Consider the following 26,579-nt stretch of genomic DNA (forward strand, 5'->3'; position numbering starts at 1 on the left):
CGTTAAGAAGACATGCTGTCAACCTCTAGATCCCTCACATGCCTGCACTTTTCGGCTTGCTGCTGCTGCAATCCACGCGTTTTAGATCTGCATAACTCCACCTCTTTTAGCACAGTACCCTCAACCCCCGGCTGTTCCCACCCGCCTCAACACCGTTGGAAGGGAGGAGAACCAATTAAGGCGGGGGGGGGGGGTGGAACGAGCAGCTGTCTACCCTTAGCAGGAGGGTTGCTGATTAATTACCTCTCCTGCTGCTGCTGCTGCTGGCTGTCCAGCAGCAGACTGAAGGTGGCTGCTGCTGTGCGCAGGTATATAAAGGCTCAGAGCCTATTATGACACGCGCAGCCAGCGTTCCATTGCCACATTCCGTCTACTGCAGGCGGGATACCTGGATGGCTGAATGTCACTGAGAAGCTCACAGAGACCGCCATAAGCAACAGTTTAAAAGAATGCCACAGACTAATCAACCAAACTTTTTGGGTTGGTTTCTCTTTTATAGTCTGCAGGCATTAAATGAAAGAAGTCAGTGTTCCAGCAGAGGGAGACAACGTTTCAGAAAAGGCATTGTAGCAAACCAAAAAAGAAATTTTAAGCGCAGCAGAGTAACCAGCTCACATACCTGTTAGCTCAGGTGAGTTTAAAAGGCTGCTGTTGATAACAAGGGCATTTGCTAAATAGATGGTGTGTGTGCAACAATATACTGAAAGGTCAATTATATTGTGCAGCTTATCTCACCACCTGTAGTTATTTAGGTGAAAGCTCCAAAATGCTTGCCTAATATGTCTGTTTATCCAAAAGGAAGTATAGAGGGAGAGCTAGATAGATAGCATTGCATTACATTACATTACATGGCAATGCAATGCACAGTTGCTGAAGTTGAACCAAAATGAGCTTGTCATCTGGCTTCTGCAACTTTTAACATGAAAAATCCAATGAGGAGAAGAAAAGCAAAGCCAAAGAGTCCATCCCAAAATCCGACAAACAAGCAAAATGAACAAAAAGCATTGAATTCAATTCTTTCTGATTTTAGAAACTGCATTAAAGAAGGGGTGCACCGGTCCTGGAGATACTGCAATACCAGGTCAATGCGTGGAGTGGACAGAGCAAGCTCTTTTTCCATCTCCCTGTTCTAAAAATCCATTTAATATATGGTCCCCAGATAGGGGACGTATCAGATATTAAACTGATAAGAACAGATACTACACTTGATCTTAGCCAAAAGGCCGAGAAGCGATAACCAGAATTGGTTTCCGACTACGGTGCCACCCAAGGATTCTGAAAAGTCCATTTGTGGAGATGGCCACCTGGACTCCCGTTAAGAAGACATGCTGTCAACCTCTAGATCCCTCACATGCCTGCACTTTTCGGCTTGCTGCTGCTGCAATCCACGCGTTTTAGGTCTGCATAACTCCACCTCTTTTAGCACAGTACCCTCAACCCCCGGCTGTTCCCACCCGCCTCAACACCGTTGGAAGGGAGGAGAACCAATTAAGGCGGGGGGGGGGGTGGAACGAGCAGCTGTCTACCCTTAGCAGGAGGGTTGCTGATTAATTACCTCTCCTGCTGCTGCTGCTGCTGGCTGTCCAGCAGCAGACTGAAGGTGGCTGCTGCTGTGCGCAGGTATATAAAGGCTCAGAGCCTATTATGACACGCGCAGCCAGCGTTCCATTGCCACATTCCGTCTACTGCAGGCGGGATACCTGGATGGCTGAATGTCACTGAGAAGCTCACAGAGACCGCCATAAGCAACAGTTTAAAAGAATGCCACAGACTAATCAACCAAACTTTTTGGGTTGGTTTCTCTTTTATAGTCTGCAGGCATTAAATGAAAGAAGTCAGTGTTCCAGCAGAGGGAGACAACGTTTCAGAAAAGGCATTGTAGCAAACCAAAAAAGAAATTTTAAGCGCAGCAGAGTAACCAGCTCACATACCTGTTAGCTCAGGTGAGTTTAAAAGGCTGCTGTTGATAACAAGGGCATTTGCTAAATAGATGGTGTGTGTGCAACAATATACTGAAAGGTCAATTATATTGTGCAGCTTATCTCACCACCTGTAGTTATTTAGGTGAAAGCTCCAAAATGCTTGCCTAATATGTCTGTTTATCCAAAAGGAAGTATAGAGGGAGAGCTAGATAGATAGCATTGCATTACATTACATTACATGGCAATGCAATGCACAGTTGCTGAAGTTGAACCAAAATGAGCTTGTCATCTGGCTTCTGCAACTTTTAACATGAAAAATCCAATGAGGAGAAGAAAAGCAAAGCCAAAGAGTCCATCCCAAAATCCGACAAACAAGCAAAATGAACAAAAAGCATTGAATTCAATTCTTTCTGATTTTAGAAACTGCATTAAAGAAGGGGTGCACCGGTCCTGGAGATACTGCAATACCAGGTCAATGCGTGGAGTGGACAGAGCAAGCTCTTTTTCCATCTCCCTGTTCTAAAAATCCATTTAATATATGGTCCCCAGATAGGGGACGTATCAGATATTAAACTGATAAGAACATATACTACACTTGATCTTAGCCAAAAGGCCGAGAAGCGATAACCAGAATTGGTTTCCGACTACGGTGCCACCCAAGGATTCTGAAAAGTCCATTTGTGGAGATGGCCACCTGGACTCCCGTTAAGAAGACATGCTGTCAACCTCTAGATCCCTCACATGGCTGCACTTTTCGGCTTGCTGCTGCTGCAATCCACGCGTTTTAGATCTGCATAACTCCACCTCTTTTAGCACAGTACCCTCAACCCCCGGCTGTTCCCACCCGCCTCAACACCGTTGGAAGGGAGGAGAACCAATTAAGGCGGGGGGGGGTGGAACGAGCAGCTGTCTACCCTTAGCAGGAGGGTTGCTGATTAATTACCTCTCCTGCTGCTGCTGCTGCTGGCTGTCCAGCAGCAGACTGAAGGTGGCTGCTGCTGTGCGCAGGTATATAAAGGCTCAGAGCCTATTATGACACGCGCAGCCAGCGTTCCATTGCCACATTCCGTCTACTGCAGGCGGGATACCTGGATGGCTGAATGTCACTGAGAAGCTCACAGAGACCGCCATAAGCAACAGTTTAAAAGAATGCCACAGACTAATCAACCAAACTTTTTGGGTTGGTTTCTCTTTTATAGTCTGCAGGCATTAAATGAAAGAAGTCAGTGTTCCAGCAGAGGGAGACAACGTTTCAGAAAAGGCATTGTAGCAAACCAAAAAAGAAATTTTAAGCGCAGCAGAGTAACCAGCTCACATACCTGTTAGCTCAGGTGAGTTTAAAAGGCTGCTGTTGATAACAAGGGCATTTGCTAAATAGATGGTGTGTGTGCAACAATATACTGAAAGGTCAATTATATTGTGCAGCTTATCTCACCACCTGTAGTTATTTAGGTGAAAGCTCCAAAATGCTTGCCTAATATGTCTGTTTATCCAAAAGGAAGTATAGAGGGAGAGCTAGATAGATAGCATTGCATTACATTACATTACATGGCAATGCAATGCACAGTTGCTGAAGTTGAACCAAAATGAGCTTGTCATCTGGCTTCTGCAACTTTTAACATGAAAAATCCAATGAGGAGAAGAAAAGCAAAGCCAAAGAGTCCATCCCAAAATCCGACAAACAAGCAAAATGAACAAAAAGCATTGAATTCAATTCTTTCTGATTTTAGAAACTGCATTAAAGAAGGGGTGCACCGGTCCTGGAGATACTGCAATACCAGGTCAATGCGTGGAGTGGACAGAGCAAGCTCTTTTTCCATCTCCCTGTTCTAAAAATCCATTTAATATATGGTCCCCAGATAGGGGACGTATCAGATATTAAACTGATAAGAACATATACTACACTTGATCTTAGCCAAAAGGCCGAGAAGCGATAACCAGAATTGGTTTCCGACTACGGTGCCACCCAAGGATTCTGAAAAGTCCATTTGTGGAGATGGCCACCTGGACTCCCGTTAAGAAGACATGCTGTCAACCTCTAGATCCCTCACATGCCTGCACTTTTCGGCTTGCTGCTGCTGCAATCCACGCGTTTTAGATCTGCATAACTCCACCTCTTTTAGCACAGTACCCTCAACCCCCGGCTGTTCCCACCCGCCTCAACACCGTTGGAAGGGAGGAGAACCAATTAAGGCGGGGGGGGGGTGGAACGAGCAGCTGTCTACCCTTAGCAGGAGGGTTGCTGATTAATTACCTCTCCTGCTGCTGCTGCTGCTGGCTGTCCAGCAGCAGACTGAAGGTGGCTGCTGCTGTGCGCAGGTATATAAAGGCTCAGAGCCTATTATGACACGCGCAGCCAGCGTTCCATTGCCACATTCCGTCTACTGCAGGCGGGATACCTGGATGGCTGAATGTCACTGAGAAGCTCACAGAGACCGCCATAAGCAACAGTTTAAAAGAATGCCACAGACTAATCAACCAAACTTTTTGGGTTGGTTTCTCTTTTATAGTCTGCAGGCATTAAATGAAAGAAGTCAGTGTTCCAGCAGAGGGAGACAACGTTTCAGAAAAGGCATTGTAGCAAACCAAAAAAGAAATTTTAAGCGCAGCAGAGTAACCAGCTCACATACCTGTTAGCTCAGGTGAGTTTAAAAGGCTGCTGTTGATAACAAGGGCATTTGCTAAATAGATGGTGTGTGTGCAACAATATACTGAAAGGTCAATTATATTGTGCAGCTTATCTCACCACCTGTAGTTATTTAGGTGAAAGCTCCAAAATGCTTGCCTAATATGTCTGTTTATCCAAAAGGAAGTATAGAGGGAGAGCTAGATAGATAGCATTGCATTACATTACATTACATGGCAATGCAATGCACAGTTGCTGAAGTTGAACCAAAATGAGCTTGTCATCTGGCTTCTGCAACTTTTAACATGAAAAATCCAATGAGGAGAAGAAAAGCAAAGCCAAAGAGTCCATCCCAAAATCCGACAAACAAGCAAAATGAACAAAAAGCATTGAATTCAATTCTTTCTGATTTTAGAAACTGCATTAAAGAAGGGGTGCACCGGTCCTGGAGATACTGCAATACCAGGTCAATGCGTGGAGTGGACAGAGCAAGCTCTTTTTCCATCTCCCTGTTCTAAAAATCCATTTAATATATGGTCCCCAGATAGGGGACGTATCAGATATTAAACTGATAAGAACAGATACTACACTTGATCTTAGCCAAAAGGCCGAGAAGCGATAACCAGAATTGGTTTCCGACTACGGTGCCACCCAAGGATTCTGAAAAGTCCATTTGTGGAGATGGCCACCTGGACTCCCGTTAAGAAGACATGCTGTCAACCTCTAGATCCCTCACATGCCTGCACTTTTCGGCTTGCTGCTGCTGCAATCCACGCGTTTTAGGTCTGCATAACTCCACCTCTTTTAGCACAGTACCCTCAACCCCCGGCTGTTCCCACCCGCCTCAACACCGTTGGAAGGGAGGAGAACCAATTAAGGCGGGGGGGGGGGGTGGAACGAGCAGCTGTCTACCCTTAGCAGGAGGGTTGCTGATTAATTACCTCTCCTGCTGCTGCTGGCTGTCCAGCAGCAGACTGAAGGTGGCTGCTGCTGTGCGCAGGTATATAAAGGCTCAGAGCCTATTATGACACGCGCAGCCAGCGTTCCATTGCCACATTCCGTCTACTGCAGGCGGGATACCTGGATGGCTGAATGTCACTGAGAAGCTCACAGAGACCGCCATAAGCAACAGTTTAAAAGAATGCCACAGACTAATCAACCAAACTTTTTGGGTTGGTTTCTCTTTTATAGTCTGCAGGCATTAAATGAAAGAAGTCAGTGTTCCAGCAGAGGGAGACAACGTTTCAGAAAAGGCATTGTAGCAAACCAAAAAAGAAATTTTAAGCGCAGCAGAGTAACCAGCTCACATACCTGTTAGCTCAGGTGAGTTTAAAAGGCTGCTGTTGATAACAAGGGCATTTGCTAAATAGATGGTGTGTGTGCAACAATATACTGAAAGGTCAATTATATTGTGCAGCTTATCTCACCACCTGTAGTTATTTAGGTGAAAGCTCCAAAATGCTTGCCTAATATGTCTGTTTATCCAAAAGGAAGTATAGAGGGAGAGCTAGATAGATAGCATTGCATTACATTACATTACATGGCAATGCAATGCACAGTTGCTGAAGTTGAACCAAAATGAGCTTGTCATCTGGCTTCTGCAACTTTTAACATGAAAAATCCAATGAGGAGAAGAAAAGCAAAGCCAAAGAGTCCATCCCAAAATCCGACAAACAAGCAAAATGAACAAAAAGCATTGAATTCAATTCTTTCTGATTTTAGAAACTGCATTAAAGAAGGGGTGCACCGGTCCTGGAGATACTGCAATACCAGGTCAATGCGTGGAGTGGACAGAGCAAGCTCTTTTTCCATCTCCCTGTTCTAAAAATCCATTTAATATATGGTCCCCAGATAGGGGACGTATCAGATATTAAACTGATAAGAACATATACTACACTTGATCTTAGCCAAAAGGCCGAGAAGCGATAACCAGAATTGGTTTCCGACTACGGTGCCACCCAAGGATTCTGAAAAGTCCATTTGTGGAGATGGCCACCTGGACTCCCGTTAAGAAGACATGCTGTCAACCTCTAGATCCCTCACATGCCTGCACTTTTCGGCTTGCTGCTGCTGCAATCCACGCGTTTTAGATCTGCATAACTCCACCTCTTTTAGCACAGTACCCTCAACCCCCGGCTGTTCCCACCCGCCTCAACACCGTTGGAAGGGAGGAGAACCAATTAAGGCGGGGGGGGGGGTGGAACGAGCAGCTGTCTACCCTTAGCAGGAGGGTTGCTGATTAATTACCTCTCCTGCTGCTGCTGCTGCTGGCTGTCCAGCAGCAGACTGAAGGTGGCTGCTGCTGTGCGCAGGTATATAAAGGCTCAGAGCCTATTATGACACGCGCAGCCAGCGTTCCATTGCCACATTCCGTCTACTGCAGGCGGGATACCTGGATGGCTGAATGTCACTGAGAAGCTCACAGAGACCGCCATAAGCAACAGTTTAAAAGAATGCCACAGACTAATCAACCAAACTTTTTGGGTTGGTTTCTCTTTTATAGTCTGCAGGCATTAAATGAAAGAAGTCAGTGTTCCAGCAGAGGGAGACAACGTTTCAGAAAAGGCATTGTAGCAAACCAAAAAAGAAATTTTAAGCGCAGCAGAGTAACCAGCTCACATACCTGTTAGCACAGGTGAGTTTAAAAGGCTGCTGTTGATAACAAGGGCATTTGCTAAATAGATGGTGTGTGTGCAACAATATACTGAAAGGTCAATTATATTGTGCAGCTTATCTCACCACCTGTAGTTATTTAGGTGAAAGCTCCAAAATGCTTGCCTAATATGTCTGTTTATCCAAAAGGAAGTATAGAGGGAGAGCTAGATAGATAGCATTGCATTACATTACATTACATGGCAATGCAATGCACAGTTGCTGAAGTTGAACCAAAATGAGCTTGTCATCTGGCTTCTGCAACTTTTAACATGAAAAATCCAATGAGGAGAAGAAAAGCAAAGCCAAAGAGTCCATCCCAAAATCCGACAAACAAGCAAAATGAACAAAAAGCATTGAATTCAATTCTTTCTGATTTTAGAAACTGCATTAAAGAAGGGGTGCACCGGTCCTGGAGATACTGCAATACCAGGTCAATGCGTGGAGTGGACAGAGCAAGCTCTTTTTCCATCTCTCTGTTCTAAAAATCCATTTAATATATGGTCCCCAGATAGGGGACGTATCAGATATTAAACTGATAAGAACAGATACTACACTTGATCTTAGCCAAAAGGCCGAGAAGCGATAACCAGAATTGGTTTCCGACTACGGTGCCACCCAAGGATTCTGAAAAGTCCATTTGTGGAGATGGCCACCTGGACTCCCGTTAAGAAGACATGCTGTCAACCTCTAGATCCCTCACATGCCTGCACTTTTCGGCTTGCTGCTGCTGCAATCCACGCGTTTTAGATCTGCATAACTCCACCTCTTTTAGCACAGTACCCTCAACCCCCGGCTGTTCCCACCCGCCTCAACACCGTTGGAAGGGAGGAGAACCAATTAAGGCGGGGGGGGGGGGGTGGAACGAGCAGCTGTCTACCCTTAGCAGGAGGGTTGCTGATTAATTTCCTCTCCTGCTGCTGCTGCTGCTGGCTGTCCAGCAGCAGACTGAAGGTGGCTGCTGCTGTGCGCAGGTATATAAAGGCTCAGAGCCTATTATGACACGCGCAGCCAGCGTTCCATTGCCACATTCCGTCTACTGCAGGCGGGATACCTGGATGGCTGAATGTCACTGAGAAGCTCACAGAGACCGCCATAAGCAACAGTTTAAAAGAATGCCACAGACTAATCAACCAAACTTTTTGGGTTGGTTTCTCTTTTATAGTCTGCAGGCATTAAATGAAAGAAGTCAGTGTTCCAGCAGAGGGAGACAACGTTTCAGAAAAGGCATTGTAGCAAACCAAAAAAGAAATTTTAAGCGCAGCAGAGTAACCAGCTCACATACCTGTTAGCTCAGGTGAGTTTAAAAGGCTGCTGTTGATAACAAGGGCATTTGCTAAATAGATGGTGTGTGTGCAACAATATACTGAAAGGTCAATTATATTGTGCAGCTTATCTCACCACCTGTAGTTATTTAGGTGAAAGCTCCAAAATGCTTGCCTAATATGTCTGTTTATCCAAAAGGAAGTATAGAGGGAGAGCTAGATAGATAGCATTGCATTACATTACATTACATGGCAATGCAATGCACAGTTGCTGAAGTTGAACCAAAATGAGCTTGTCATCTGGCTTCTGCAACTTTTAACATGAAAAATCCAATGAGGAGAAGAAAAGCAAAGCCAAAGAGTCCATCCCAAAATCCGACAAACAAGCAAAATGAACAAAAAGCATTGAATTCAATTCTTTCTGATTTTAGAAACTGCATTAAAGAAGGGGTGCACCGGTCCTGGAGATACTGCAATACCAGGTCAATGCGTGGAGTGGACAGAGCAAGCTCTTTTTCCATCTCCCTGTTCTAAAAATCCATTTAATATATGGTCCCCAGATAGGGGACGTATCAGATATTAAACTGATAAGAACAGATACTACACTTGATCTTAGCCAAAAGGCCGAGAAGCGATAACCAGAATTGGTTTCCGACTACGGTGCCACCAAAGGATTCTGAAAAGTCCATTTGTGGAGATGGCCACCTGGACTCCCGTTAAGAAGACATGCTGTCAACCTCTAGATCCCTCACATGCCTGCACTTTTCGGCTTGCTGCTGCTGCAATCCACGCGTTTTAGATCTGCATAACTCCACCTCTTTTAGCACAGTACCCTCAACCCCCGGCTGTTCCCACCCGCCTCAACACCGTTGGAAGGGAGGAGAACCAATTAAGGCGGGGGGGGGGTGGAACGAGCAGCTGTCTACCCTTAGCAGGAGGGTTGCTGATTAATTACCTCTCCTGCTGCTGCTGCTGCTGGCTGTCCAGCAGCAGACTGAAGGTGGCTGCTGCTGTGCGCAGGTATATAAAGGCTCAGAGCCTATTATGACACGCGCAGCCAGCGTTCCATTGCCACATTCCGTCTACTGCAGGCGGGATACCTGGATGGCTGAATGTCACTGAGAAGCTCACAGAGACCGCCATAAGCAACAGTTTAAAAGAATGCCACAGACTAATCAACCAAACTTTTTGGGTTGGTTTCTCTTTTATAGTCTGCAGGCATTAAATGAAAGAAGTCAGTGTTCCAGCAGAGGGAGACAACGTTTCAGAAAAGGCATTGTAGCAAACCAAAAAAGAAATTTTAAGCGCAGCAGAGTAACCAGCTCACATACCTGTTAGCTCAGGTGAGTTTAAAAGGCTGCTGTTGATAACAAGGGCATTTGCTAAATAGATGGTGTGTGTGCAACAATATACTGAAAGGTCAATTATATTGTGCAGCTTATCTCACCACCTGTAGTTATTTAGGTGAAAGCTCCAAAATGCTTGCCTAATATGTCTGTTTATCCAAAAGGAAGTATAGAGGGAGAGCTAGATAGATAGCATTGCATTACATTACATTACATGGCAATGCAATGCACAGTTGCTGAAGTTGAACCAAAATGAGCTTGTCATCTGGCTTCTGCAACTTTTAACATGAAAAATCCAATGAGGAGAAGAAAAGCAAAGCCAAAGAGTCCATCCCAAAATCCGACAAACAAGCAAAATGAACAAAAAGCATTGAATTCAATTCTTTCTGATTTTAGAAACTGCATTAAAGAAGGGGTGCACCGGTCCTGGAGATACTGCAATACCAGGTCAATGCGTGGAGTGGACAGAGCAAGCTCTTTTTCCATCTCCCTGTTCTAAAAATCCATTTAATATATGGTCCCCAGATAGGGGACGTATCAGATATTAAACTGATAAGAACAGATACTACACTTGATCTTAGCCAAAAGGCCGAGAAGCGATAACCAGAATTGGTTTCCGACTACGGTGCCACCCAAGGATTCTGAAAAGTCCATTTGTGGAGATGGCCACCTGGACTCCCGTTAAGAAGACATGCTGTCAACCTCTAGATCCCTCACATGCCTGCACTTTTCGGCTTGCTGCTGCTGCAATCCACGCGTTTTAGATCTGCATAACTCCACCTCTTTTAGCACAGTACCCTCAACCCCCGGCTGTTCCCACCCGCCTCAACACCGTTGGAAGGGAGGAGAACCAATTAAGGCGGGGGGGGGGGTGGGTGGAACGAGCAGCTGTCTACCCTTAGCAGGAGGGTTGCTGATTAATTACCTCTCCTGCTGCTGCTGCTGCTGGCTGTCCAGCAGCAGACTGAAGGTGGCTGCTGCTTTGCGCAGGAATATAAAGGCTTAGAGCCTATTATGACACGCGCAGCCAGCGTTCCATTGCCACATTCCGTCTACTGCAGGCGGGATACCTGGATGGCTGAATGTCACTGAGAAGCTCACAGAGATCGCCATAAGCAACAGTTTAAAAGAATGCCACAGACTAATCAACCAAACTTTTTGGGTTGGTTTCTCTTTTATAGTCTGCAGGCATTAAATGAAAGAAGTCAGTGTTCCAGCAGAGGGAGACAACGTTTCAGAAAAGGCATTGTAGCAAACCAAAAAAGAAATTTTAAGCGCAGCAGAGTAACCAGCTCACATACCTGTTAGCTCAGGTGAGTTTAAAAGGCTGCTGTTGATAACAAGGGCATTTGCTAAATAGATGGTGTGTGTGCAACAATATACTGAAAGGTCAATTATATTGTGCAGCTTATCTCACCACCTGTAGTTATTTAGGTGAAAGCTCCAAAATGCTTGCCTAATATGTCTGTTTATCCAAAAGGAAGTATAGAGGGAGAGCTAGATAGATAGCATTGCATTACATTACATTACATGGCAATGCAATGCACAGTTGCTGAAGTTGAACCAAAATGAGCTTGTCATCTGGCTTCTGCAACTTTTAACATGAAAAATCCAATGAGGAGAAGAAAAGCAAAGCCAAAGAGTCCATCCCAAAATCCGACAAACAAGCAAAATGAACAAAAAGCATTGAATTCAATTCTTTCTGATTTTAGAAACTGCATTAAAGAAGGGGTGCACCGGTCCTGGAGATACTGCAATACCAGGTCAATGCGTGGAGTGGACAGAGCAAGCTCTTTTTCCATCTCCCTGTTCTAAAAATCCATTTAATATATGGTCCCCAGATAGGGGACGTATCAGATATTAAACTGATAAGAACAGATACTACACTTGATCTTAGCCAAAAGGCCGAGAAGCGATAACCAGAATTGGTTTCCGACTACGGTGCCACCCAAGGATTCTGAAAAGTCCATTTGTGGAGATGGCCACCTGGACTCCCGTTAAGAAGACATGCTGTCAACCTCTAGATCCCTCACATGCCTGCACTTTTCGGCTTGCTGCTGCTGCAATCCACGCGTTTTAGATCTGCATAACTCCACCTCTTTTAGCACAGTACCCTCAACCCCCGGCTGTTCCCACCCGCCTCAACACCGTTGGAAGGGAGGAGAACCAATTAAGGCGGGGGTGGGGGGTGGAACGAGCAGCTGTCAACCCTTAGCAGGAGGGTTGCTGATTAATTACCTCTCCTGCTGCTGCTGCTGCTGGCTGTCCAGCAGCAGACTGAAGGTGGCTGCTGCTGTGCGCAGGTATATAAAGGCTCAGAGCCTATTATGACACGCGCAGCCAGCGTTCCATTGCCACATTCCGTCTACTGCAGGCGGGATACCTGGATGGCTGAATGTCACTGAGAAGCTCACAGAGACCGCCATAAGCAACAGTTTAAAAGAATGCCACAGACTAATCAACCAAACTTTTTGGGTTGGTTTCTCTTTTATAGTCTGCAGGCATTAAATGAAAGAAGTCAGTGTTCCAGCAGAGGGAGACAGCGTTTCAGAAAAGGCATTGTAGCAAACCAAAAAAGAAATTTTAAGCGCAGCAGAGTAACCAGCTCACATACCTGTTAGCTCAGGTGAGTTTAAAAGGCTGCTGTTGATAACAAGGGCATTTGCTAAATAGATGGTGTGTGTGCAACAATATACTGAAAGGTCAATTATATTGTGCAGCTTATCTCACCACCTGTAGTTATTTAGGTGAAAGCTCCAAAATGCTTGCCTAATATGTCTGTTTATCCAAAAGGAAGTATAGAGGGAGAGCTAGATAGATAGCATTGCATTACATTACATTACATGGCAATGCAATGCACAGTTGCTGAAGTTGAACCAAAATGAGCTTGTCATCTGGCTTCTGCAACTTTTAACATGAAAAATCCAATGAGGAGAAGAAAAGCAAAGCCAAAGAGTCCATCCCAAAATCCGACAAACAAGCAAAATGAACAAAAAGCATTGAATTCAATTCTTTCTGATTTTAGAAACTGCATTAAAGAAGGGGTGCACCGGTCCTGGAGATACTGCAATACCAGGTCAATGTGTGGAGTGGACAGAGCAAGCTCTTTTTCCATCTCCCTGTTCTAAAAATCCATTTAATATATGGTCCCCAGATAGGGGACGTATCAGATATTAAACTGATAAGAACAGATACTACACTTGATCTTAGCCAAAAGGCCGAGAAGCGATAACCAGAATTGGTTTCCGACTACGGTGCCACCCAAGGATTCTGAAAAGTCCATTTGTGGAGATGGCCACCTGGACTCCCGTTAAGAAGACATGCTGTCAACCTCTAGATCCCTCACATGCCTGCACTTTTCGGCTTGCTGCTGCTGCAATCCACGCGTTTTAGATCTGCATAACTCCACCTCTTTTAGCACAGTACCCTCAACCCCCGGCTGTTCCCACCCGCCTCAACACCGTTGGAAGGGAGGAGAACCAATTAAGGCGGGGGGGGGGGTGGAACGAGCAGCTGTCTACCCTTAGCAGGAGGGTTGCTGATTAATTACCTCTCCTGCTGCTGCTGCTGCTGGCTGTCCAGCAGCAGACTGAAGGTGGCTGCTGCTGTGCGCAGGTATATAAAGGCTCAGAGCCTATTATGACACGCGCAGCCAGCGTTCCATTGCCACATTCCGTCTACTGCAGGCGGGATACCTGGATGGCTGAATGTCACTGAGAAGCTCACAGAGACCGCCATAAGCAACAGTTTAAAAGAATGCCACAGACTAATCAACCAAACTTTTTGGGTTGGTTTCTCTTTTATAGTCTGCAGGCATTAAATGAAAGAAGTCAGTGTTCCAGCAGAGGGAGACAACGTTTCAGAAAAGGCATTGTAGCAAACCAAAAAAGAAATTTTAAGCGCAGCAGAGTAACCAGCTCACATACCTGTTAGCTCAGGTGAGTTTAAAAGGCTGCTGTTGATAACAAGGGCATTTGCTAAATAGATGGTGTGTGTGCAACAATATACTGAAAGGTCAATTATATTGTGCAGCTTATCTCACCACCTGTAGTTATTTAGGTGAAAGCTCCAAAATGCTTGCCTAATATGTCTGTTTATCCAAAAGGAAGTATAGAGGGAGAGCTAGATAGATAGCATTGCATTACATTACATTACATGGCAATGCAATGCACAGTTGCTGAAGTTGAACCAAAATGAGCTTGTCATCTGGCTTCTGCAACTTTTAACATGAAAAATCCAATGAGGAGAAGAAAAGCAAAGCCAAAGAGTCCATCCCAAAATCCGACAAACAAGCAAAATGAACAAAAAGCATTGAATTCAATTCTTTCTGATTTTAGAAACTGCATTAAAGAAGGGGTGCACCGGTCCTGGAGATACTGCAATACCAGGTCAATGCGTGGAGTGGACAGAGCAAGCTCTTTTTCCATCTCCCTGTTCTAAAAATCCATTTAATATATGGTCCCCAGATAGGGGACGTATCAGATATTAAACTGATAAGAACAGATACTACACTTGATCTTAGCCAAAAGGCCGAGAAGCGATAACCAGAATTGGTTTCCGACTACGGTGCCACCCAAGGATTCTGAAAAGTCCATTTGTGGAGATGGCCACCTGGACTCCCGTTAAGAAGACATGCTGTCAACCTCTAGATCCCTCACATGCCTGCACTTTTCGGCTTGCTGCTGCTGCAATCCACGCGTTTTAGATCTGCATAACTCCACCTCTTTTAGCACAGTACCCTCAACCCCCGGCTGTTCCCACCCGCCTCAACACCGTTGGAAAGGAGGAGAACCAATTAAGGCGGGGGGGGGGTGGAACGAGCAGCTGTCTACCCTTAGCAGGAGGGTTGCTGATTAATTACCTCTCCTGCTGCTGCTGCTGCTGGCTGTCCAGCAGCAGACTGAAGGTGGCTGCTGCTGTGCGCAGGTATATAAAGGCTCAGAGCCTATTATGACACGCGCAGCCAGCGTTCCATTGCCACATTCCGTCTACTGCAGGCGGGATACCTGGATGGCTGAATGTCACTGAGAAGCTCACAGAGACCGCCATAAGCAACAGTTTAAAAGAATGCCACAGACTAATCAACCAAACTTTTTGGGTTGGTTTCTCTTTTATAGTCTGCAGGCATTAAATGAAAGAAGTCAGTGTTCCAGCAGAGGGAGACAACGTTTCAGAAAAGGCATTGTAGCAAACCAAAAAAGAAATTTTAAGCGCAGCAGAGTAACCAGCTCACATACCTGTTAGCTCAGGTGAGTTTAAAAGGCTGCTGTTGATAACAAGGGCATTTGCTAAATAGATGGTGTGTGTGCAACAATATACTGAAAGGTCAATTATATTGTGCAGCTTATCTCACCACCTGTAGTTATTTAGGTGAAAGCTCCAAAATGCTTGCCTAATATGTCTGTTTATCCAAAAGGAAGTATAGAGGGAGAGCTAGATAGATAGCATTGCATTACATTACATTACATGGCAATGCAATGCACAGTTGCTGAAGTTGAACCAAAATGAGCTTGTCATCTGGCTTCTGCAACTTTTAACATGAAAAATCCAATGAGGAGAAGAAAAGCAAAGCCAAAGAGTCCATCCCAAAATCCGACAAACAAGCAAAATGAACAAAAAGCATTGAATTCAATTCTTTCTGATTTTAGAAACTGCATTAAAGAAGGGGTGCACCGGTCCTGGAGATACTGCAATACCAGGTCAATGCGTGGAGTGGACAGAGCAAGCTCTTTTTCCATCTCCCTGTTCTAAAAATCCATTTAATATATGGTCCCCAGATAGGGGACGTATCAGATATTAAACTGATAAGAACAGATACTACACTTGATCTTAGCCAAAAGGCCGAGAAGCGATAACCAGAATTGGTTTCCGACTACGGTGCCACCCAAGGATTCTGAAAAGTCCATTTGTGGAGATGGCCACCTGGACTCCCGTTAAGAAGACATGCTGTCAACCTCTAGATCCCTCACATGCCTGCACTTTTCGGCTTGCTGCTGCTGCAATCCACGCGTTTTAGATCTGCATAACTCCACCTCTTTTAGCACAGTACCCTCAACCCCCGGCTGTTCCCACCCGCCTCAACACCGTTGGAAGGGAGGAGAACCAATTAAGGCGGGGGGGGGGGTGGAACGAGCAGCTGTCTACCCTTAGCAGGAGGGTTGCTGATTAATTACCTCTCCTGCTGCTGCTGCTGCTGGCTGTCCAGCAGCAGACTGAAGGTGGCTGCTGCTGTGCGCAGGTATATAAAGGCTCAGAGCCTATTATGACACGCGCAGCCAGCGTTCCATTGCCACATTCCGTCTACTGCAGGCGGGATACCTGGATGGCTGAATGTCACTGAGAAGCTCACAGAGACCGCCATAAGCAACAGTTTAAAAGAATGCCACAGACTAATCAACCAAACTTTTTGGGTTGGTTTCTCTTTTATAGTCTGCAGGCATTAAATGAAAGAAGTCAGTGTTCCAGCAGAGGGAGACAACGTTTCAGAAAAGGCATTGTAGCAAACCAAAAAAGAAATTTTAAGCGCAGCAGAGTAACCAGCTCACATACCTGTTAGCTCAGGTGAGTTTAAAAGGCTGCTGTTGATAACAAGGGCATTTGCTAAATAGATGGTGTGTGTGCAACAATATACTGAAAGGTCAATTATATTGTGCAGCTTATCTCACCACCTGTAGTTATTTAGGTGAAAGCTCCAAAATGCTTGCCTAATATGTCTGTTTATCCAAAAGGAAGTATAGAGGGAGAGCTAGATAGATAGCATTGCATTACATTACATTACATGGCAATGCAATGCACAGTTGCTGAAGTTGAACCAAAATGAGCTTGTCATCTGGCTTCTGCAACTTTTAACATGAAAAATCCAATGAGGAGAAGAAAAGCAAAGCCAAAGAGTCCATCCCAAAATCCGACAAACAAGCAAAATGAACAAAAAGCATTGAATTCAATTCTTTCTGATTTTAGAAACTGCATTAAAGAAGGGGTGCACCGGTCCTGGAGATACTGCAATACCAGGTCAATGCGTGGAGTGGACAGAGCAAGCTCTTTTTCCATCTCCCTGTTCTAAAAATCCATTTAATATATGGTCCCCAGATAGGGGACGTATCAGATATTAAACTGATAAGAACAGATACTACACTTGATCTTAGCCAAAAGGCCGAGAAGCGATAACCAGAATTGGTTTCCGACTACGGTGCCACCCAAGGATTCTGAAAAGTCCATTTGTGGAGATGGCCACCTGGACTCCCGTTAAGAAGACATGCTGTCAACCTCTAGATCCCTCACATGCCTGCACTTTTCGGCTTGCTGCTGCTGCAATCCACGCGTTTTAGATCTGCATAACTCCACCTCTTTTAGCACAGTACCCTCAACCCCCGGCTGTTCCCACCCGCCTCAACACCGTTGGAAGGGAGGAGAGCCAATTAAGGCGGGGGGGGGTGGAACGAGCAGCTGTCTACCCTTAGCAGGAGGGTTGCTGATTAATTACCTCTCCTGCTGCTGCTGCTGCTGGCTGTCCAGCAGCAGACTGAAGGTGGCTGCTGCTGTGCGCAGGTATATAAAGGCTCAGAGCCTATTATGACACGCGCAGCCAGCGTTCCATTGCCACATTCCGTCTACTGCAGGCGGGATACCTGGATGGCTGAATGTCACTGAGAAGCTCACAGAGACCGCCATAAGCAACAGTTTAAAAGAATGCCACAGACTAATCAACCAAACTTTTTGGGTTGGTTTCTCTTTTATAGTCTGCAGGCATTAAATGAAAGAAGTCAGTGTTCCAGCAGAGGGAGACAACGTTTCAGAAAAGGCATTGTAGCAAACCAAAAAAGAAATTTTAAGCGCAGCAGAGTAACCAGCTCACATACCTGTTAGCTCAGGTGAGTTTAAAAGGCTGCTGTTGATAACAAGGGCATTTGCTAAATAGATGGTGTGTGTGCAACAATATACTGAAAGGTCAATTATATTGTGCAGCTTATCTCACCACCTGTAGTTATTTAGGTGAAAGCTCCAAAATGCTTGCCTAATATGTCTGTTTATCCAAAAGGAAGTATAGAGGGAGAGCTAGATAGATAGCATTGCATTACATTACATTACATGGCAATGCAATGCACAGTTGCTGAAGTTGAACCAAAATGAGCTTGTCATCTGGCTTCTGCAACTTTTAACATGAAAAATCCAATGAGGAGAAGAAAAGCAAAGCCAAAGAGTCCATCCCAAAATCCGACAAACAAGCAAAATGAACAAAAAGCATTGAATTCAATTCTTTCTGATTTTAGAAACTGCATTAAAGAAGGGGTGCACCGGTCCTGGAGATACTGCAATACCAGGTCAATGCGTGGAGTGGACAGAGCAAGCTCTTTTTCCATCTCCCTGTTCTAAAAATCCATTTAATATATGGTCCCCAGATAGGGGACGTATCAGATATTAAACTGATAAGAACAGATACTACACTTGATCTTAGCCAAAAGGCCGAGAAGCGATAACCAGAATTGGTTTCCGACTACGGTGCCACCCAAGGATTCTGAAAAGTCCATTTGTGGAGATGGCCACCTGGACTCCCGTTAAGAAGACATGCTGTCAACCTCTAGATCCCTCACATGCCTGCACTTTTCGGCTTGCTGCTGCTGCAATCCACGCGTTTTAGATCTGCATAACTCCACCTCTTTTAGCACAGTACCCTCAACCCCCGGCTGTTCCCACCCGCCTCAACACCATTGGAAGGGAGGAGAACCAATTAAGGCGGGGGGGGGGGTGGAACGAGCAGCTGTCTACCCTTAGCAGGAGGGTTGCTGATTAATTACCTCTCCTGCTGCTGCTGCTGCTGGCTGTCCAGCAGCAGACTGAAGGTGGCTGCTGCTGTGCGCAGGTATATAAAGGCTCAGAGCCTATTATGACACGCGCAGCCAGCGTTCCATTGCCACATTCCGTCTACTGCAGGCGGGATACCTGGATGGCTGAATGTCACTGAGAAGCTCACAGAGACCGCCATAAGCAACAGTTTAAAAGAATGCCACAGACTAATCAACCAAACTTTTTGGGTTGGTTTCTCTTTTATAGTCTGCAGGCATTAAATGAAAGAAGTCAGTGTTCCAGCAGAGGGAGACAACGTTTCAGAAAAGGCATTGTAGCAAACCAAAAAAGAAATTTTAAGCGCAGCAGAGTAACCAGCTCACATACCTGTTAGCTCAGGTGAGTTTAAAAGGCTGCTGTTGATAACAAGGGCATTTGCTAAATAGATGGTGTGTGTGCAACAATATACTGAAAGGTCAATTATATTGTGCAGCTTATCTCACCACCTGTAGTTATTTAGGTGAAAGCTCCAAAATGCTTGCCTAATATGTCTGTTTATCCAAAAGGAAGTATAGAGGGAGAGCTAGATAGATAGCATTGCATTACATTACATTACATGGCAATGCAATGCACAGTTGCTGAAGTTGAACCAAAATGAGCTTGTCATCTGGCTTCTGCAACTTTTAACATGAAAAATCCAATGAGGAGAAGAAAAGCAAAGCCAAAGAGTCCATCCCAAAATCCGACAAACAAGCAAAATGAACAAAAAGCATTGAATTCAATTCTTTCTGATTTTAGAAACTGCATTAAAGAAGGGGTGCACCGGTCCTGGAGATACTGCAATACCAGGTCAATGCGTGGAGTGGACAGAGCAAGCTCTTTTTCCATCTCCCTGTTCTAAAAATCCATTTAATATATGGTCCCCAGATAGGGGACGTATCAGATATTAAACTGATAAGAACAGATACTACACTTGATCTTAGCCAAAAGGCCGAGAAGCGATAACCAGAATTGGTTTCCGACTACGGTGCCACCCAAGGATTCTGAAAAGTCCATTTGTGGAGATGGCCACCTGGACTCCCGTTAAGAAGACATGCTGTCAACCTCTAGATCCCTCACATGCCTGCACTTTTCGGCTTGCTGCTGCTGCAATCCACGCGTTTTAGATCTGCATAACTCCACCTCTTTTAGCACAGTACCCTCAACCCCCGGCTGTTCCCACCCGCCTCAACACCATTGGAAGGGAGGAGAACCAATTAAGGCGGGGGGGGGGGGTGGAACGAGCAGCTGTCTACCCTTAGCAGGAGGGTTGCTGATTAATTACCTCTCCTGCTGCTGCTGCTGCTGGCTGTCCAGCAGCAGACTGAAGGTGGCTGCTGCTGTGCGCAGGTATATAAAGGCTCAGAGCCTATTATGACACGCGCAGCCAGCGTTCCATTGCCACATTCCGTCTACTGCAGGCGGGATACCTGGATGGCTGAATGTCACTGAGAAGCTCACAGAGACCGCCATAAGCAACAGTTTAAAAGAATGCCACAGACTAATCAACCAAACTTTTTGGGTTGGTTTCTCTTTTATAGTCTGCAGGCATTAAATGAAAGAAGTCAGTGTTCCAGCAGAGGGAGACAACGTTTCAGAAAAGGCATTGTAGCAAACCAAAAAAGAAATTTTAAGCGCAGCAGAGTAACCAGCTCACATACCTGTTAGCTCAGGTGAGTTTAAAAGGCTGCTGTTGATAACAAGGGCATTTGCTAAATAGATGGTGTGTGTGCAACAATATACTGAAAGGTCAATTATATTGTGCAGCTTATCTCACCACCTGTAGTTATTTAGGTGAAAGCTCCAAAATGCTTGCCTAATATGTCTGTTTATCCAAAAGGAAGTATAGAGGGAGAGCTAGATAGATAGCATTGCATTACATTACATTACATGGCAATGCAATGCACAGTTGCTGAAGTTGAACCAAAATGAGCTTGTCATCTGGCTTCTGCAACTTTTAACATGAAAAATCCAATGAGGAGAAGAAAAGCAAAGCCAAAGAGTCCATCCCAAAATCCGACAAACAAGCAAAATGAACAAAAAGCATTGAATTCAATTCTTTCTGATTTTAGAAACTGCATTAAAGAAGGGGTGCACCGGTCCTGGAGATACTGCAATACCAGGTCAATGCGTGGAGTGGACAGAGCAAGCTCTTTTTCCATCTCCCTGTTCTAAAAATCCATTTAATATATGGTCCCCAGATAGGGGACGTATCAGATATTAAACTGATAAGAACAGATACTACACTTGATCTTAGCCAAAAGGCCGAGAAGCGATAACCAGAATTGGTTTCCGACTACGGTGCCACCCAAGGATTCTGAAAAGTCCATTTGTGGAGATGGCCACCTGGACTCCCGTTAAGAAGACATGCTGTCAACCTCTAGATCCCTCACATGCCTGCACTATTCGGCTTGCTGCTGCTGCAATCCACGCGTTTTAGATCTGCATAACTCCACCTCTTTTAGCACAGTACCCTCAACCCCCGGCTGTTCCCACCCGCCTCAACACCGTTGGAAGGGAGGAGAGCCAATTAAGGCGGGGGGGGGGTGGAACGAGCAGCTGTCTACCCTTAGCAGTAGGGTTGCTGATTAATTACCTCTCCTGCTGCTGCTGCTGCTGGCTGTCCAGCAGCAGACTGAAGGTGGCTGCTGCTGTGCGCAGGTATATAAAGGCTCAGAGCCTATTATGACACGCGCAGCCAGCGTTCCATTGCCACATTCCGTCTACTGCAGGCGGGATACCTGGATGGCTGAATGTCACTGAGAAGCTCACAGAGACCGCCATAAGCAACAGTTTAAAAGAATGCCACAGACTAATCAACCAAACTTTTTGGGTTGGTTTCTCTTTTATAGTCTGCAGGCATTAAATGAAAGAAGTCAGTGTTCCAGCAGAGGGAGACAACGTTTCAGAAAAGGCATTGTAGCAAACCAAAAAAGAAATTTTAAGCGCAGCAGAGTAACCAGCTCACATACCTGTTAGCTCAGGTGAGTTTAAAAGGCTGCTGTTGATAACAAGGGCATTTGCTAAATAGATGGTGTGTGTGCAACAATATACTGAAAGGTCAATTATATTGTGCAGCTTATCTCACCACCTGTAGTTATTTAGGTGAAAGCTCCAAAATGCTTGCCTAATATGTCTGTTTATCCAAAAGGAAGTATAGAGGGAGAGCTAGATAGATAGCATTGCATTACATTACATTACATGGCAATGCAATGCACAGTTGCTGAAGTTGAACCAAAATGAGCTTGTCATCTGGCTTCTGCAACTTTTAACATGAAAAATCCAATGAGGAGAAGAAAAGCAAAGCCAAAGAGTCCATCCCAAAATCCGACAAACAAGCAAAATGAACAAAAAGCATTGAATTCAATTCTTTCTGATTTTAGAAACTGCATTAAAGAAGGGGTGCACCGGTCCTGGAGATACTGCAATACCAGGTCAATGCGTGGAGTGGACAGAGCAAGCTCTTTTTCCATCTCCCTGTTCTAAAAATCCATTTAATATATGGTCCCCAGATAGGGGACGTATCAGATATTAAACTGATAAGAACAGATACTACACTTGATCTTAGCCAAAAGGCCGAGAAGCGATAACCAGAATTGGTTTCCGACTACGGTGCCACCCAAGGATTCTGAAAAGTCCATTTGTGGAGATGGCCACCTGGACTCCCGTTAAGAAGACATGCTGTCAACCTCTAGATCCCTCACATGCCTGCACTTTTCGGCTTGCTGCTGCTGCAATCCACGCGTTTTAGATCTGCATAACTCCACCTCTTTTAGCACAGTACCCTCAACCCCCGGCTGTTCCCACCCGCCTCAACACCGTTGGAAGGGAGGAGAGCCAATTAAGGCGGGGGGGGGGGGTGGAACGAGCAGCTGTCTACCCTTAGCAGGAGGGTTGCTGATTAATTACCTCTCCTGCTGCTGCTGCTGCTGGCTGTCCAGCAGCAGACTGAAGGTGGCTGCTGCTGTGCGCAGGTATATAAAGGCTCAGAGCCTATTATGACACGCGCAGCCAGCGTTCCATTGCCACATTCCGTCTACTGCAGGCGGGATACCTGGATGGCTGAATGTCACTGAGAAGCTCACAGAGACCGCCATAAGCAACAGTTTAAAAGAATGCCACAGACTAATCAACCAAACTTTTTGGGTTGGTTTCTCTTTTATAGTCTGCAGGCATTAAATGAAAGAAGTCAGTGTTCCAGCAGAGGGAGACAACGTTTCAGAAAAGGCATTGTAGCAAACCAAAAAAGAAATTTTAAGCGCAGCAGAGTAACCAGCTCACATACCTGTTAGCTCAGGTGAGTTTAAAAGGCTGCTGTTGATAACAAGGGCATTTGCTAAATAGATGGTGTGTGTGCAACAATATACTGAAAGGTCAATTATATTGTGCAGCTTATCTCACCACCTGTAGTTATTTAGGTGAAAGCTCCAAAATGCTTGCCTAATATGTCTGTTTATCCAAAAGGAAGTATAGAGGGAGAGCTAGATAGATAGCATTGCATTACATTACATTACATGGCAATGCAATGCACAGTTGCTGAAGTTGAACCAAAATGAGCTTGTCATCTGGCTTCTGCAACTTTTAACATGAAAAATCCAATGAGGAGAAGAAAAGCAAAGCCAAAGAGTCCATCCCAAAATCCGACAAACAAGCAAAATGAACAAAAAGCATTGAATTCAATTCTTTCTGATTTTAGAAACTGCATTAAAGAAGGGGTGCACCGGTCCTGGAGATACTGCAATACCAGGTCAATGCGTGGAGTGGACAGAGCAAGCTCTTTTTCCATCTCCCTGTTCTAAAAATCCATTTAATATATGGTCCCCAGATAGGGGACGTATCAGATATTAAACTGATAAGAACAGATACTACACTTGATCTTAGCCAAAAGGCCGAGAAGCGATAACCAGAATTGGTTTCCGACTACGGTGCCACCCAAGGATTCTGAAAAGTCCATTTGTGGAGATGGCCACCTGGACTCCCGTTAAGAAGACATGCTGTCAACCTCTAGATCCCTCACATGCCTGCACTTTTCGGCTTGCTGCTGCTGCAATCCACGCGTTTTAGATCTGCATAACTCCACCTCTTTTAGCACAGTACCCTCAACCCCCGGCTGTTCCCACCCGCCTCAACACCGTTGGAAGGGAGGAGAACCAATTAAGGCGGGGGGGGGGGTGGAACGAGCAGCTGTCTACCCTTAGCAGGAGGGTTGCTGATTAATTACCTCTCCTGCTGCTGCTGCTGCTGGCTGTCCAGCAGCAGACTGAAGGTGGCTGCTGCTGTGCGCAGGTATATAAAGGCTCAGAGCCTATTATGACACGCGCAGCCAGCGTTCCATTGCCACATTCCGTCTACTGCAGGCGGGATACCTGGATGGCTGAATGTCACTGAGAAGCTCACAGAGACCGCCATAAGCAACAGTTTAAAAGAATGCCACAGACTAATCAAACAAACTTTTTGGGTTGGTTTCTCTTTTATAGTCTGCAGGCATTAAATGAAAGAAGTCAGTGTTCCAGCAGAGGGAGACAACGTTTCAGAAAAGGCATTGTAGCAAACCAAAAAAGAAATTTTAAGCGCAGCAGAGTAACCAGCTCACATACCTGTTAGCTCAGGTGAGTTTAAAAGGCTGCTGTTGATAACAAGGGCATTTGCTAAATAGATGGTGTGTGTGCAACAATATACTGAAAGGTCAATTATATTGTGCAGCTTATCTCACCACCTGTAGTTATTTAGGTGAAAGCTCCAAAATGCTTGCCTAATATGTCTGTTTATCCAAAAGGAAGTATAGAGGGAGAGCTAGATAGATAGCATTGCATTACATTACATTACATGGCAATGCAATGCACAGTTGCTGAAGTTGAACCAAAATGAGCTTGTCATCTGGCTTCTGCAACTTTTAACATGAAAAATCCAATGAGGAGAAGAAAAGCAAAGCCAAAGAGTCCATCCCAAAATCCGACAAACAAGCAAAATGAACAAAAAGCATTGAATTCAATTCTTTCTGATTTTAGAAACTGCATTAAAGAAGGGGTGCACCGGTCCTGGAGATACTGCAATACCAGGTCAATGCGTGGAGTGGACAGAGCAAGCTCTTTTTCCATCTCCCTGTTCTAAAAATCCATTTAATATATGGTCCCCAGATAGGGGACGTATCAGATATTAAACTGATAAGAACAGATACTACACTTGATCTTAGCCAAAAGGCCGAGAAGCGATAACCAGAATTGGTTTCCGACTACGGTGCCACCCAAGGATTCTGAAAAGTCCATTTGTGGAGATGGCCACCTGGACTCCCGTTAAGAAGACATGCTGTCAACCTCTAGATCCCTCACATGCCTGCACTTTTCGGCTTGCTGCTGCTGCAATCCACGCGTTTTAGATCTGCATAACTCCACCTCTTTTAGCACAGTACCCTCAACCCCCGGCTGTTCCCACCCGCCTCAACACCGTTGGAAGGGAGGAGAACCAATTAAGGCGGGGGGGGGGGTGGAACGAGCAGCTGTCTACCCTTAGCAGGAGGGTTGCTGATTAATTACCTCTCCTGCTGCTGCTGCTGCTGGCTGTCCAGCAGCAGACTGAAGGTGGCTGCTGCTGTGCGCAGGTATATAAAGGCTCAGAGCCTATTATGACACGCGCAGCCAGCGTTCCATTGCCACATTCCGTCTACTGCAGGCGGGATACCTGGATGGCTGAATGTCACTGAGAAGCTCACAGAGACCGCCATAAGCAACAGTTTAAAAGAATGCCACAGACTAATCAAACAAACTTTTTGGGTTGGTTTCTCTTTTATAGTCTGCAGGCATTAAATGAAAGAAGTCAGTGTTCCAGCAGAGGGAGACAACGTTTCAGAAAAGGCATTGTAGCAAACCAAAAAAGAAATTTTAAGCGCAGCAGAGTAACCAGCTCACATACCTGTTAGCTCAGGTGAGTTTAAAAGGCTGCTGTTGATAACAAGGGCATTTGCTAAATAGATGGTGTGTGTGCAACAATATACTGAAAGGTCAATTATATTGTGCAGCTTATCTCACCACCTGTAGTTATTTAGGTGAAAGCTCCAAAATGCTTGCCTAATATGTCTGTTTATCCAAAAGGAAGTATAGAGGGAGAGCTAGATAGATAGCATTGCATTACATTACATTACATGGCAATGCAATGCACAGTTGCTGAAGTTGAACCAAAATGAGCTTGTCATCTGGCTTCTGCAACTTTTAACATGAAAAATCCAATGAGGAGAAGAAAAGCAAAGCCAAAGAGTCCATCCCAAAATCCGACAAACAAGCAAAATGAACAAAAAGCATTGAATTCAATTCTTTCTGATTTTAGAAACTGCATTAAAGAAGGGGTGCACCGGTCCTGGAGATACTGCAATACCAGGTCAATGCGTGGAGTGGACAGAGCAAGCTCTTTTTCCATCTCCCTGTTCTAAAAATCCATTTAATATATGGTCCCCAGATAGGGGACGTATCAGATATTAAACTGATAAGAACAGATACTACACTTGATCTTAGCCAAAAGGCCGAGAAGCGATAACCAGAATTGGTTTCCGACTACGGTGCCACCCAAGGATTCTGAAAAGTCCATTTGTGGAGATGGCCACCTGGACTCCCGTTAAGAAGACATGCTGTCAACCTCTAGATCCCTCACATGCCTGCACTTTTCGGCTTGCTGCTGCTGCAATCCACGCGTTTTAGATCTGCATAACTCCACCTCTTTTAGCACAGTACCCTCAACCCCCGGCTGTTCCCACCCGCCTCAACACCGTTGGAAGGGAGGAGAACCAATTAAGGCGGGGGGGGGGGGGTGGAACGAGCATCTGTCTACCCTTAGCAGGAGGGTTGCTGATTAATTACCTCTCCTGCTGCTGCTGCTGCTGGCTGTCCAGCAGCAGACTGAAGGTGGCTGCTGCTGTGCGCAGGTATATAAAGGCTCAGAGCCTATTATGACACGC

At 45.3% G+C, this 26,579-nt stretch overlaps 20 non-coding genes across 20 annotated transcripts; all 20 read right to left on the reverse strand.

The window, feature by feature from the left end:
- Positions 1–1,044: 1,044 nt before the first annotated feature.
- Positions 1,045–1,235, reverse strand: LOC141208789 (U2 spliceosomal RNA). The gene has a single exon (XR_012279003.1). It is a non-coding gene; the product is annotated as a U2 spliceosomal RNA (small nuclear RNA).
- Positions 1,236–2,356: 1,121 nt separating this feature from the next.
- On the reverse strand, positions 2,357–2,547 carry LOC141210252 (U2 spliceosomal RNA). Its single transcript, XR_012280425.1, has one exon. It is a non-coding gene; the product is annotated as a U2 spliceosomal RNA (small nuclear RNA).
- A 1,119-nt stretch (positions 2,548–3,666) lies between these two features.
- Positions 3,667–3,857, reverse strand: LOC141210253 (U2 spliceosomal RNA). The gene has a single exon (XR_012280426.1). It is a non-coding gene; the product is annotated as a U2 spliceosomal RNA (small nuclear RNA).
- Positions 3,858–4,977: 1,120 nt separating this feature from the next.
- On the reverse strand, positions 4,978–5,168 carry LOC141208791 (U2 spliceosomal RNA). Its single transcript, XR_012279005.1, has one exon. It is a non-coding gene; the product is annotated as a U2 spliceosomal RNA (small nuclear RNA).
- A 1,116-nt stretch (positions 5,169–6,284) lies between these two features.
- On the reverse strand, positions 6,285–6,475 carry LOC141210254 (U2 spliceosomal RNA). The gene has a single exon (XR_012280427.1). It is a non-coding gene; the product is annotated as a U2 spliceosomal RNA (small nuclear RNA).
- A 1,121-nt stretch (positions 6,476–7,596) lies between these two features.
- LOC141210338 (U2 spliceosomal RNA) lies at positions 7,597–7,787 on the reverse strand. The gene has a single exon (XR_012280510.1). It is a non-coding gene; the product is annotated as a U2 spliceosomal RNA (small nuclear RNA).
- A 1,123-nt stretch (positions 7,788–8,910) lies between these two features.
- LOC141208792 (U2 spliceosomal RNA) lies at positions 8,911–9,101 on the reverse strand. The gene has a single exon (XR_012279006.1). It is a non-coding gene; the product is annotated as a U2 spliceosomal RNA (small nuclear RNA).
- Positions 9,102–10,221: 1,120 nt separating this feature from the next.
- On the reverse strand, positions 10,222–10,412 carry LOC141208793 (U2 spliceosomal RNA). The gene has a single exon (XR_012279007.1). It is a non-coding gene; the product is annotated as a U2 spliceosomal RNA (small nuclear RNA).
- Positions 10,413–11,537: 1,125 nt separating this feature from the next.
- LOC141208794 (U2 spliceosomal RNA) lies at positions 11,538–11,728 on the reverse strand. Its single transcript, XR_012279008.1, has one exon. It is a non-coding gene; the product is annotated as a U2 spliceosomal RNA (small nuclear RNA).
- Positions 11,729–12,850: 1,122 nt separating this feature from the next.
- Positions 12,851–13,041, reverse strand: LOC141210132 (U2 spliceosomal RNA). Its single transcript, XR_012280309.1, has one exon. It is a non-coding gene; the product is annotated as a U2 spliceosomal RNA (small nuclear RNA).
- A 1,121-nt stretch (positions 13,042–14,162) lies between these two features.
- On the reverse strand, positions 14,163–14,353 carry LOC141208795 (U2 spliceosomal RNA). Its single transcript, XR_012279009.1, has one exon. It is a non-coding gene; the product is annotated as a U2 spliceosomal RNA (small nuclear RNA).
- A 1,120-nt stretch (positions 14,354–15,473) lies between these two features.
- On the reverse strand, positions 15,474–15,664 carry LOC141208796 (U2 spliceosomal RNA). Its single transcript, XR_012279010.1, has one exon. It is a non-coding gene; the product is annotated as a U2 spliceosomal RNA (small nuclear RNA).
- A 1,121-nt stretch (positions 15,665–16,785) lies between these two features.
- On the reverse strand, positions 16,786–16,976 carry LOC141208797 (U2 spliceosomal RNA). The gene has a single exon (XR_012279011.1). It is a non-coding gene; the product is annotated as a U2 spliceosomal RNA (small nuclear RNA).
- Positions 16,977–18,095: 1,119 nt separating this feature from the next.
- Positions 18,096–18,286, reverse strand: LOC141208798 (U2 spliceosomal RNA). The gene has a single exon (XR_012279012.1). It is a non-coding gene; the product is annotated as a U2 spliceosomal RNA (small nuclear RNA).
- Positions 18,287–19,407: 1,121 nt separating this feature from the next.
- On the reverse strand, positions 19,408–19,598 carry LOC141208799 (U2 spliceosomal RNA). The gene has a single exon (XR_012279013.1). It is a non-coding gene; the product is annotated as a U2 spliceosomal RNA (small nuclear RNA).
- A 1,122-nt stretch (positions 19,599–20,720) lies between these two features.
- Positions 20,721–20,911, reverse strand: LOC141208800 (U2 spliceosomal RNA). Its single transcript, XR_012279014.1, has one exon. It is a non-coding gene; the product is annotated as a U2 spliceosomal RNA (small nuclear RNA).
- A 1,120-nt stretch (positions 20,912–22,031) lies between these two features.
- On the reverse strand, positions 22,032–22,222 carry LOC141208803 (U2 spliceosomal RNA). Its single transcript, XR_012279016.1, has one exon. It is a non-coding gene; the product is annotated as a U2 spliceosomal RNA (small nuclear RNA).
- Positions 22,223–23,344: 1,122 nt separating this feature from the next.
- Positions 23,345–23,535, reverse strand: LOC141208804 (U2 spliceosomal RNA). The gene has a single exon (XR_012279017.1). It is a non-coding gene; the product is annotated as a U2 spliceosomal RNA (small nuclear RNA).
- A 1,121-nt stretch (positions 23,536–24,656) lies between these two features.
- On the reverse strand, positions 24,657–24,847 carry LOC141208805 (U2 spliceosomal RNA). The gene has a single exon (XR_012279018.1). It is a non-coding gene; the product is annotated as a U2 spliceosomal RNA (small nuclear RNA).
- A 1,121-nt stretch (positions 24,848–25,968) lies between these two features.
- Positions 25,969–26,159, reverse strand: LOC141208806 (U2 spliceosomal RNA). The gene has a single exon (XR_012279019.1). It is a non-coding gene; the product is annotated as a U2 spliceosomal RNA (small nuclear RNA).
- Positions 26,160–26,579: the final 420 nt, after the last annotated feature.

This window comes from Phyllobates terribilis, unplaced genomic scaffold, assembly GCF_046119375.1.
Source record: "Phyllobates terribilis strain yellow unplaced genomic scaffold, ASM4611937v1 Scaffold_169__1_contigs__length_4117513, whole genome shotgun sequence".
NCBI lineage: Eukaryota > Metazoa > Chordata > Amphibia > Anura > Dendrobatidae > Phyllobates > Phyllobates terribilis.